Source organism: Bos mutus, chromosome 29, assembly GCF_027580195.1.
Source record: "Bos mutus isolate GX-2022 chromosome 29, NWIPB_WYAK_1.1, whole genome shotgun sequence".
Taxonomy (NCBI): Eukaryota; Metazoa; Chordata; class Mammalia; order Artiodactyla; family Bovidae; genus Bos; species Bos mutus.
This window is the reverse complement of record NC_091645.1, coordinates 26936023-26948352: the sequence shown is the minus strand read 5'-3', so window position 1 is coordinate 26948352 and position 12330 is coordinate 26936023. Positions and strand designations below refer to the sequence as shown.

General features: G+C 36.1%; 1 pseudogene; it reads left to right on the top strand.

The window, feature by feature from the left end:
• Nucleotides 1-1575: 1575 nt before the first annotated feature.
• LOC102278821 (olfactory receptor 8B3-like) lies at nt 1576-2126 on the top strand (annotated as a pseudogene).
• Nucleotides 2127-12330: the final 10204 nt, after the last annotated feature.

Here is a 12330-nt window from a genome sequence, read left to right as displayed (position 1 = left end):
TGTCTATTACTAACAAGTGTGTAATTAAAGGCTTTGTTTTTTCTACTTCTTGAAAGGACTTAATAAAATCAGAAATGACACTAGATCATAAACATTTCCTAGGCATATGTCTAGGTTGTCTCCTCTTAGAATCAAAGAAATCAAGCCCCAAGAACCTGAAGTTACGTTTTCAATACCAACAGAGTGACAATCAATGCTAAGGGAACCAGCTCTGTGGTTTTCTGAACTAAGAAGAGTGTTTCTGAATTCAACTTACAGACCTAACTCAATTTACAATACTTATTTCTTGTTTTGAGATGAAAGTTGGGGAGCCTAATATATGCATAATCTTTCTCATTTTGTGTGGTTCTGAGACTCAAGTGAACCGAGAGAATCTGTTGGAAAGAGATCAGAGAATGTTCCAAGACATGAGTGGGCTCAAAACATGTCAGGAAGTTTCCTGTAAGAGAATAAAGCTCTCACTCTTTTACATTTATGACAAGGGAAGCTACTTAATTCTCATAGACTATCTTCTTGGATTAGAAACAGAATTCTTGGTTCTGACCACATGAAGTCTAATGTGCATTAGAAGCCAGCACCAGGTTGCTAGGGTCACTACTTGTGGTTCTACTGGTGAGGGAAGAGCTCAAGTGAATGAGGAAATGTTGAGATGAGAGTAGAATGATAGTGCACTAATCCACCCCTCCTCTACCTTGGCTTTCCCAGCAGGTATGGTTGTGTATGGTATCACTGGTCTTCCCTGTGTAGGCTGTCTGTGATATCCTTTGCTATATTTAGATTATAAAAGCTCTAATTAAGGGCAAGTCCACATCACTCCATATTGTGACAAAGGTGAAGGCAGATTCTATGGGACTAGGTTGGGATAGTGTCAGGCATCCGCAGTGTGTGCACTCTTTAGTGCTGAACTTTCCTGGTAGCTCAGTGTTAAGAATCCGTCTGTTAAGGCAGGAGATGCAGATTCAATCCCTGGGTTGGGAAGATCCCCTGGAAAAGGAAATGGCAACCCACTCTAATATTCTTGCCTGGGAAATCCTGTGGACAGAGGAGCCTTGTGGGCTACAGTTCATGGAGTCACAAAAGAGTTGGACATGACTTAGCAACTCAACAACAAAAAAATATACTTTTGTAGGATGAGATCTTTTGTGGGAAGAGCTGAGTTGTTCTCTAATGGAACACTTTCCTCCTGTATCCACAGATTCCCTTTGAGAAGAATGGCTACTGGAAGTGTCTCTTTTGTGACCAAATTCATTCTATTGTGATTAGCAGACTGACCTGATCTCCAACTCCCTCTGTTCTTTCTGTTTCTAGGAATGTGTATGGTCACTGTGCTGGGAAATTTGGGATTGATAATCCTAATTGCACTGAATTTACATCTGTATACCCCTATGTACTTTTTCTTCAACTTATCCTTCAAGGACCTCTGTTATTATTCTGTGTTTATACCCAAAATTCTGATTTATTTCTCATTGAAGAAGAATATTATTTCTCACATGAGGTTCATGATTCAGCTGCATTTTTACTTTTTCTGTATTTTTTTTGTCATTTCTGAATTCTGTGTGCTGACATCAGTGGCCTATGATCGCTATGTGGCCATCTTTGTATAATGTTGTCATGTCCCCTAAAGTGTGTTCCAGCCTTATGCTTGGTTCCTACTTGATGGCATTATCTGGTGTCATAGCTCACACTGGATGCATGCTGAGACTGACCTTCTGTGATGCAAACACCATCAACCATTATTTCTGTGATGTCCACCCTTTGCTCCAGCTCTCTTGCACAAGTACCTACATCAATGAACTGGTACTTTTCATTGTGGTGACATCAATAACATTGTGCCCAGTCTCACCATCTTTGTCTCTTATGGTCTCATTTTCTCCAGCATCTTCTACATTAGCTCCACGGAGGGCAGGTCCAAATCCTTCAGTACCTGCTGTTCCTTCATCATTGCTGTTTCTCTGTCCTTTGGATCATGTGCATTTATGTATCTCAGGCCATCTTCTGCTGGATCTCTGGATGAGCAAAAAGTCTCTTCTCTCTTTTATACCAATGTGGTTGCCTTGATGAACCCCTTAATCTATAGCTTGAGAAATAAAAATGTGAAAGCTGCTCTGAGGAAAAACTCTGAGTAGGAGAGAATTTTGAATATACTAGGGTATCTGTCTGTGCAGTTGGTCACAGGAGAAAGGTTCTGTGTTTAATCATAATAATTTTGTTGACAATTTTTTTGTTTCTTTTTAACCAGGTAGAAGGAAATCTGAGTCATCTCTCAATTTATTTCCACTCTGTGTAGAGCCAGACTTCTCTCTTACTAACCAGTTGCAGACTTTATCTATCAGATCTAGTCCTTTAAATCTATTTCTCACTTCCACTGTATAATCATAAGGGATTTGATTTAGGTCATACCTGAATGGTCTAGTGGTTTTCTCCACTTTCTTCAATTTAAGTCTGAATTTGGCTAAGGACTTCATGACCTGAGCCACAGTCAGCTCCCAGTCTTGTTTTTGCTGACTGTATAGAGCTTCTCCATCTTTGGCTGCAAAGAATATAAAAATTTGAACACAGTTTCAAATTTGTTCACAGAAACAAAAGCAGTGAACAAGAGCTTTTGTAATTTACTGCTTTCATTCTTTCCTGGTTTTATTAACTTTTGCAAAACTTTTACCAACTTCTGTTAGTCTGTATAAATTATTAGATGAAAAAATATAAAATGGCTGTTAGTGTAGATGTGTGTTGAAAATAAGTACTATGGTGAACGCTGCCTTTCACAGTCTTCTTTCTATCAACTTCTCTAGCATCAGTCTGTTTTTCATCATTTTAAGTAGTCTTTGTTAACCCTATTATACTACCTGACACAGTTAATCTTGAAAAATAATTATTTCTCTGCTACCCCTAATAGATTATGAAATCCTATAAAACTCAGACTGTTTTTGTTTTTTCATCTTTGTATTCCTGGTGTTGATGCAGTTTTTGTTTGGAAATCATTCAGTGTTTTATACTCTTAATATTGTAATATAAAATACATTATGATATTTTTTGCTTCTAAAACATAAAACTTTGTGTTTCAACCATTCAGTATGAAGAATATATTGCTTAATATAAAGTTTTAAGAGATAATTAAGATGCTTAACAATTCTGCACTATCTTTGCATCTAAACTTAGTGATATTTTTATTTAAAACTTTCAGAAAGTCAATATAAATGATGCATGTATATTTTATTTTTGTAGTTTTAGAGCATGAATTTATTAAAAATCATTATAAAAGTGGTTGCACCAGCCTCAAGCATCCTGTATCCTGCATCGAACCTGGACTGGCGATTCGTTTCACATATGATATTATACATGTTTCAATGCCATTCTCCCAAATCATCCCACCCTCTCCCTCTCCCACAGAGTTCAAAAAACTGTTCTATACATCTGTGTCTCTTTTGCTCTCTCGCATACAGGATGACCCAGAGGGATGGTACGGGGAGGGAGGAGGGAGGGGGTTTCAGGATGGGGAACACGTGTACACCCGTGGTGGATTCATGTTGATGTATGGCAAAACCAATACAATATTGTAAAGTAATTAGCCCCCAATTAAAATAAATAAATTTAAATTTTTAAAAAGTGGTTGCAGTTTCATATCTTAAGGCATAAATAAGATATATGAAAGTATTTGTTAACTCCTGACAAGAAACAATTCCATTTTGATATGACAATGAATTAGGTGAATATTTGTCTTAGAGGTTGTTTGAAATAAGAGGACTATTTTCAAATATTAACACATGGCAAGCATATTGCTTTTCTCATTCCCAAGAGAAATTGTTTAGGGAAATATAAATCAAGGAATTTTATTGAGGGTAAATGAAAAGCAGAAAGAAATTAAAAGAGTTTTAGAACAGTTAGAGATGTTTTGTTAACACTGGTAGCAATTTCTAAGAATATATCTCAAGGGCAAATATAGCTGGTTGCTTTAGAAATATGCTACTGATGTATTTCAAAGAAGATGATTTTGAAACCTATCTCAGAAATCCCAATGCTTCTAAATTTATCATCCAGGATATTTACATTTTATTTATTTTTACCAAATCTGTCTTATATCTGTTCAAAAGTGATCAACTAATATACCATGTACAGATTTGTAGGTTACATTAAATTATCAGAATAAGATAATATGGAAAAATTAAAAATAGCCGCTGTGTATGTCTATTTCCGGAGAAGGCAATGACACACCACTTCAATACTCTTGCCTGGAAAATCCCATGGACGGAGGAGCCTGGTGGGCTACAGTCCATGGGATTGCTAAGAGTCAGACACGACTGAATGACTTCACTTTCACTTTTCACTTTCATTCATTGGAGAAGGAAATGGCAACCCACTCCACTTTGTGTAGCCCACTTTGTGTAAAAAGACATCTTATCAAAACATGTTCTTGCCTGGAGAACCCCAGGGACGGGGGAGCCTGGTGGGCTGCCATCTATGGGGTCGCACAGAGTTGGACACAACTGAAGCGACTTAGCATAGCATATGTCTATTTCAAAATAAATACCATAACCACACTGCCTTTCATAATTTGGCCTCTATCAAAGCTATAGCATTTTCTCGTGGTATACTGCCTCCTTCTAGTCCCTCTCCCCCAAAACCCACTTTTCCCTGAAATATTCCAAATATCTAACTGTGTATATTTGCTTAATGTCTTTCTCTTCTTCGAATTCAATTGCTCCTTCATCTTAGATAATAATACTGGGGTGCCTGAAAAATATGCAAAACTTCTCTGGGTGGAAATTTCTCATTTGTCAGTCTGCAGGGGATTTTCTCAGGGGAAATTGAATACTTAAACAGAAAAAGGAATGATTCAGTGTGAGTGGGAAGTAGCACAAACAACAAACAGATACATTAGAACTTCAACAATTTTACTGGTAGAATATTAATCTATAAAATATATTGTGGGACTACTTGGACGCCAAGAAAAGAGAATAAGGGGATACTTAGTCTCTGCTTTCAGAATTTCCTTCCATACGGAGTAGGAACATTAGTGAAATCACCTCGCCCTTTGCTAGCCATTACCTGATTGGGAAGAACATTTACCTTCTCCTTTTTCCTTCACTCAGTCGTACCTAACTCTTTGCAACCCCATGGATTGCGGCATGCCAGGCTTCCCTGTCCTTCACCATATCCTGGAACTTCCTTCACTTCATGTCCATTGAGTCAGTGATACTACCCAACCATCTTGTCTTCTGTCATCCTCTCTTCCTCCTGCCTTTGATTTTTCAGCATCAGGGTCTTTTCTAATGAGTTGGCTCTTTGCAACAGGTGGCCTAAGTATTGGAGTTTCAGCTTCAACATCAGTCCTTCTAATGAATATTCAGAATTGATTTCCTTTAGGACTGACTGGCTTGATCTTGCAGTCCAAGGGACTCTCAAGAGTCTTATCCAGCACCATAGCTCAAAAGCATCAATTCTTTGGCATTCATGTGCTCTGTTGTGATCCTTGATCCCAAAGATCAGGCCCTCCTACTGCAGGGAGAAGCATGGTGACCAGAATAACAACTATATAATCATGTATTAGGAAGTGTTACAAACTTAAAATGTCAGATATTAAAAAAAATACTGAGAATATGAATAATTTTACATAAATTTGAAAGCTCAGATACAACCAGTAACTTTGTGTAAAAAGACATCTTATCACAACCTCATTTCAAAAAATAGTCTGTGCATATGTCCCCTCTTATGGTTAGTTCATGTTAATGAATGGCAGAAATGAAACAATATTGTAAAGTAATAATCTTTCAATTAAAAATAGCTTAAAATAGTCTGAATAAACCTTTAAACAATAAAAAAAGTCAAATCAGTTTTTAAAAAATTTTAAAATTTTGTCCTCACAAAAATTCTGTGGTGATTTTACATATAAATTATAACATAACTTCAAACATAGATATCTCTAATTTATGTGAACATTTTTGAGGAGAAGAACTAGAGGGATAGCTCCCTCAAATTGTTAACAATAACACTAAGAGCTCACCAAAAGATGATAGTATAAGAAAGAACTATTAATAAGGCAACCTAACCTGTATGGATGGAGAAGGCAATGGCACCCCACTCCAGTACTCTTGCCTGAAAAATCCCATGGACGGAGGAGCCTGGAAGGATGCAGTCCATGGGGTCGCTGAGGGTCGGACACAACTGAGCGACTTCACTTTCACTTTTCACTTTCATGCACTGGAGAAGGAAATGGCAACCCAGTCCAGTGTTCTTGCCAGGGGAATCCCAGGGATGGGGGAGCCTTGTGGGCTGCCGTCTATGGGGTCGCACAGAGTCAGACACGACTGATGCGACTTAGCAGCAGCAGCAGCAACCTATATGGAGGGTTTTGCTGGTGGCTCAGCTGGTAAAGGATCCACCTGCAGTGTGGGAGACCTGGGTTCGATCCCTGGGTTGGGAAGATACCCTGGAGAAGAGAATGGTTACCCACTCCAGTATTCCAGCCTGGAGAATTCCATGGACTGTATAGAGTCCGTGTGTCACAAGAGTCGAACATGACTGAATGACTTTCACGCTGTTTAGAAGCATTAGAAATTTACTTTTGCTGTTATGCTACAGAAATACTTAAATTATCTAGCATTATTTCACAGCTTAGGAAGCTGAGATTTGACCTGGTGACCCAAAGTAATTAAAATATTGAAATCATACGCTACACAAAAGAATTAAATTTATTCCAGAAACAACTATACTTGACACTCTATGTTCCCTTGTTAATTTTATGACAGAAAACAGATGGACTACTAAGTAGAAAAAATTCAAAAGCTTTCCTAGATAGCACATCTCTTTGGGGCTGTCTGAGAACAACTAGAGTGGATTCAGACAAAAAATTTTTGCTAAGAGCAATGTTTGGTGAAACAGTTTGTAAATTCTATTACAGAAGACAATGTATGTATTATTATTGTGTGTTTTTTTTTAAGCTCCCAGGTAACTTTATTTTTTTTTAATAAAAATTTATTCATTTTAATTGGAGGTTATTTACTTTACAATATTGTATTGGTTTTGCCATACATCAACATGAATTATTATTGTTATTATTTACTTTACAATATTGTATTGGTTTTTATTGTGTTTTACTAACAGAGACCAGTTCCTTGGGTGATGAAATCTTTTTGAGATGTAATTTCTATTTTTTTTTTGATTTTTTTTTTCATTGATTGCCTAATACACATAGGGCCAAATCTTGAGAGATTTGTAGACCTTTGGGAATTAGTTGTTGTGTATTTCTAAGCCCCATCTCAATATTTGCAAACAATATCAAGATGCAGTCTTTGAAGGTTAATAAATAAATATCTTTTTTAAAAATTTATTTTAAGTAGAGGCTAATTACTTTACAATATTGTAAGGTAAATAAATAAATATCTTAAGGTGAGTGTATATCAACTTCTCAGCAGAGAAAAAGTTTAAAGTGTTGTCTGGATTGGTTCTATTTAAACAGCCTAATTAATCATTTTTTGTTCATGATATTAGGTTAATAGTATGAAATAGTTATTCAGTACTTAATATGTACCACTTTTTTGTTTTTTACTAACCTCTATTAACTACAAAATCTTAGGAGACAGATTTTACAGATGAAAACATTGAGTAACAAGTGATATAATTGTCCCAAATCACACAAATCTTAAGTGGTAAAACCAACATATGGTTCTAGGAAGACTGAGGCTAGAGTGTCATTAAAGCTCTAATCAATATGTTACTCTATTCTTTATTTTTTGATATTATACTCATTTAATTTTTCAGTGACTGAAGAAAAAGACATACATTTCAAGACAAGCCAATTATTCTGAAAACTTTGCCTGGAGAAAGGTAATCCTGAACTTTAAATGTACTTACTTGCTTTTAGTCAGTCTGTAAACTGGATGACAATTTTCTTGATTTAATTACCCAATATCTGCAATTCAGTTTCAATATTTCCTATCAGATGCTCCAGTGAACTAAACAGTTTTCACAGAGCCCAATGTTTTAAATTCCTCTTGTCCTGAAATCTGTTACATTGGCTCAACTGAACACCAGATGATCTTTCTTATGTAGATGGAAATTGCTAGCAAAATGGTCCCCTATCCAAGGCAGAACTGGCAAATGAAGCTCTAAATTATCAGACTTAGGTTACTGGGCTGTTAACCGTCATTGTTAGAGTTTAAGAAATTGGTGAGAATATTTAGATATGAAAAGGTCAGAATGCTCAGCTGTATTGTTATTGCTGTTTTTTAGTCGCCAAGTTGTATCGGATTCTTTGTGACCCCATGGATTACAGCACATCTGGGATTGCCAGCATTTAATGATCTCATCTTTCTGTTGCTCCCAGTGCTTTTCTGAGCAGTTTACTGCAATCTGTTCCTACGACAGCAGGAACAGAGTTGATATAGTGGCTAACAGCTCCTTCTTAAATCTGAATCCAGACTTTACGTTATTCATAGCCTCAAATGTGCACCAAACTCTTGAGAGTTCTCCCAAAGCCACTGTAGAAACACCTGGAATCTCCTGACTGCTTTGCTTTTTAAATTATAATTTGAAAAACTTTTTGCTTTTCATTGTTAAAGAGAGTGCCCTTCTTGATGAGATCCTGGAACAAACAATGCTTTTCTTGGTGAATACACTCCTATACTTTCATTACATGGGTAAGGGTGCCTGTTACTTTGGGGAACATTGGCATATACAGGTAAAGTAAACTCAGAATATGTTTTGTAAGTGTAAGAAATCACAAATGGTAACCCAGTGCTATAAAGTTTTCAAATCTCTGTACAAGTCTTTATCCTCATAGTTACTCTTCCTAGTTGAGGAAACAAAGATTCAGAGAGGGTAAGTGACTTGCTTTAGTCACACAGACTCTATACAAAGTGCTCTTAGCCCCCTCTTCAGACTCTGTGTGTCATTATACAATCATAGCATTTAAGATTTGAAATTAATAAAGATTTTGTTCTAAATCATACAGATATTTTATAACATTTGCTTTGGATAAAGAAACAAACAGGAATATCTCCTTTCCACAATATTTGACTTCTATGAAGAATTAAGCTTCATTCTCTACCCAAAAGATTAAACTTTATGAATTCCACTTTCTTGACAAAAATACCCACTCCATCAGATCCTAAAGGGACAGGCATCTACTTTCCCAGTAGTATTTGAGATTCGGGTATTAAGACAATTTTATTCTTCTCTCTCAAATAAAGTTACATTGTAGAAAGAATAAGAACAGGATTTCTCCCGTAACTATAACTCTGTATTCCAGATCCTGCAACAAATTAGTTTAGGAAAATGTTATTAGTGTTATGTTATTTTTCAGTGAGAGAAAATAGCAAATCAATATCTGCCCTAAATAATTCTGCGTTAAAAAAGTAGGCCTTTACAAGAAGAGTTTTCTTAGATTTGTGTATCTCCGTTAAAGAACACAAAACTTTAGAGTTAAAAAAAAATTAATTAGGCATACAGACACATACACACAGACATACACATATGCAAATGCTACAGTCCATGGGATTCTCCAGGCCAGAATACAGGAGTGGATAGCCTTTCCCTTCTCCAGGGGATCTTCTCAACCCAGGGATGGAACCCACATCTCCTGCATTGCAGGTGGATAATTTACCAGCTGAGCCACAAGGGAAGCACACTTATACTGTATAGATATTTAAATTTTAATTTTGAATCTTTTATGGGTAACTTGATGAAGGATATAAGGAGCAGTATTCTTACATCCTTGAGTAGTTAATGATCCTACTTCCATTTACGGTCTCCAAGGATAGGAGCTGGCACATTTCTGCCTGCACTATTGGTTGTATTATAAAAGTTTAAAAATAGTAGCATCCTAGACCACTAGCTATGGGGGAGAGAAATTCAAAGGGAAACAAAGTACTGTCTTTTTTTCTCTCCCCACAGAGAAGCCTATTACCTACATATATAGTAGCTATTCACTTTCATTTCATTTGGCATAATAACATTTCACTTCCAGTAAAAATCTCACATATGTAAATATATCATTATTCTTGTTTCATTTACTGAATTACTTTGATAGGAAACTTAAATATTGCATTTCATGCTCCCCTGGCATTTTGAGTTAAATATATTAAAAATTAACTTTCTTTTGGTGATTCAGGGCAATTATTTTTATGCACATGAGGTATTTTGTGCATGTATCTGCATTTTGATATATTCAAATTTTCTCGAGTCCTATATATCTATGCAGTTTGAGGATTTTTTCCTTTTGTTTTTTTAAGCACTCTTCTGGAGGCCTCCTTTTTTGCTATTAAGCTGCTCTTCTTGCTATCCTGAGGCTTCTTTCTCATGTCTCCCCTCCCCTTTTAAAATTCTGACTTCATTCTGATCTCCTCCACGTTTGTTAGAAGTATTTCTTAAGGAAAAGAATAACAGGGCACTAAGAGAAACCTAAGTGGATTGACAAATGGAAAAATTTTATTAAATGATAGTGTGACATTTATATTGGTGTCTTCAAGGTATTTGGGGCTTCCCTGATTGCTCAGTTGTTAAAGAATCTGCCTGCAATGCAGAAGACCCTGTTTGATCCCTGGGTTGGGAAGATCCACTGGAGAAGGGAAAGGCTACCCACTCCAGTATTCTGGCCTGGAGAATTCCATGGACAATAGAGTCCATGGGGTCACAAAGAGTTGGACTTGACTGAATGACTTTCACTTTTCAAGGTATTTTTACTTACCTTCAGTTTCATGGTAAATTGTAAGTTACTAGATAAATATCTCTAAACAAGTGAAGAGTTAATGCATATAATATTGCTTTTCTTATTCTACTGGATTCCATCAAAGCATAATATAATAATGGGCTTTGTTTACTTGACAGATCAGCAACTTGAGTCTCAACATCAGCAGGAATATCTGGACAAGGAAAACAATCTTTTTTTGGTTCTGACCTCTGGACAACCCTTCTTACTGGTAATGATTTTATTATTATTTGGGATTAAAAAAAGAATTTTAGTCAGTTTATGTGTGAGCCTATTAAAAACTGTAGTACTCAACCCAAAGTGAATCTCAACCCAAAATGTCCCACCTCTCCCTTTCATGGAGTGTTGATTTGGTTTGAATAACAAAAACCACCGCCTTCAGTCTTAATTCTATTTGGACAAATTCAGAGCATCTACCTGGAGATGTTTGAATTTCATGGTTTTTGCTAATCTGGTTACTTTGAGTTCTATCCTGGCAACTCTGATTCTCTTTTCTTAAGTTTTATCTAATTTTCTCAATTCAGAACCATGTTTTTTTCTCATCTATTCTTTATTTTTCTTTTCCATTGCTGTTTATTACAGGATATTAAATATAATTCCCTGTGCTATACAGTATGGCCTTGTTGTTTATCTATTTTATATTCAATAGTGCATGTCTGCTAATGCTAATTTATCCCTGCCCTACCTCCTTCCCCTTTGGAACCACAAGCTTGTTTTCTGTCTGGAGTGTGTTTATGTCCCACAAATAAGTTCATTTGTGTCATAGTTTAGGTTCCACATCTAAGCAATTTCAAAACATATTTATTCTCATGTGCTCTCAAAGATAATGACCCTGTGTAATTAAGCCTTTTAATCAACACATGTATTGAGCACCCTCAGCATGTTGTGGAAGGTAGAGAGAGAAAATAAATTAAAGCAAAGTTTTATAAATTTTTGCTTGTGATGAAACCAAATTTGTTTTTATTTTTCATGCAAAACAAAATCAAATTCTGTATCACTCTATGTACAGAAAATTTTCTCCATTGATTTTTTTTTCACTCAATGGAAAGTTATTAAGCTTGATTCCTTTAGGTAATAAAGAGTGCATGCACTGAAAGCAGGAATCTCTTTCCTCTGATTCCTCTTTAGGGGAAACTAAGTCAGTGGAGGATAAATCTCCAGTTTCTGATATAACAGCTTTGAGAGAGAAAGTTCAGTGCAAGTTTGGCCTCTGATTACGGACAGTAGGGAAGAGCCAGGGATAAAACACTGATTTGTTGATGGTTCAGGAAGTATACCTGAAAGCTAATCTTCCTTCTTTGCTGTTCCTTGAACAAGAAAGTTTTAAAATACAGCCTAAGAACAGCCTTTGGCACCTTATTTCTGTTAACCACATCTGCTGACAGAGGATGAAAAGAGTTTCCTGGCTTAACTAAAGTCTTCCATCCAGAGAACAATAGAGAGATAAGTGGGAGTCTGAATTGATTAAAGGCACTGATTGAATTTCTTTTTGTATAAACAATCTCTTTAATAAGTCTATTATGTTTCTAGATTCCCAGTTTCAGAGAATATTATGATGATTCATATAGATGGGTTGAGATATTGAAAAGGATGACTTTCATTTCATTAGAGCTAGATTAGAAGCCATG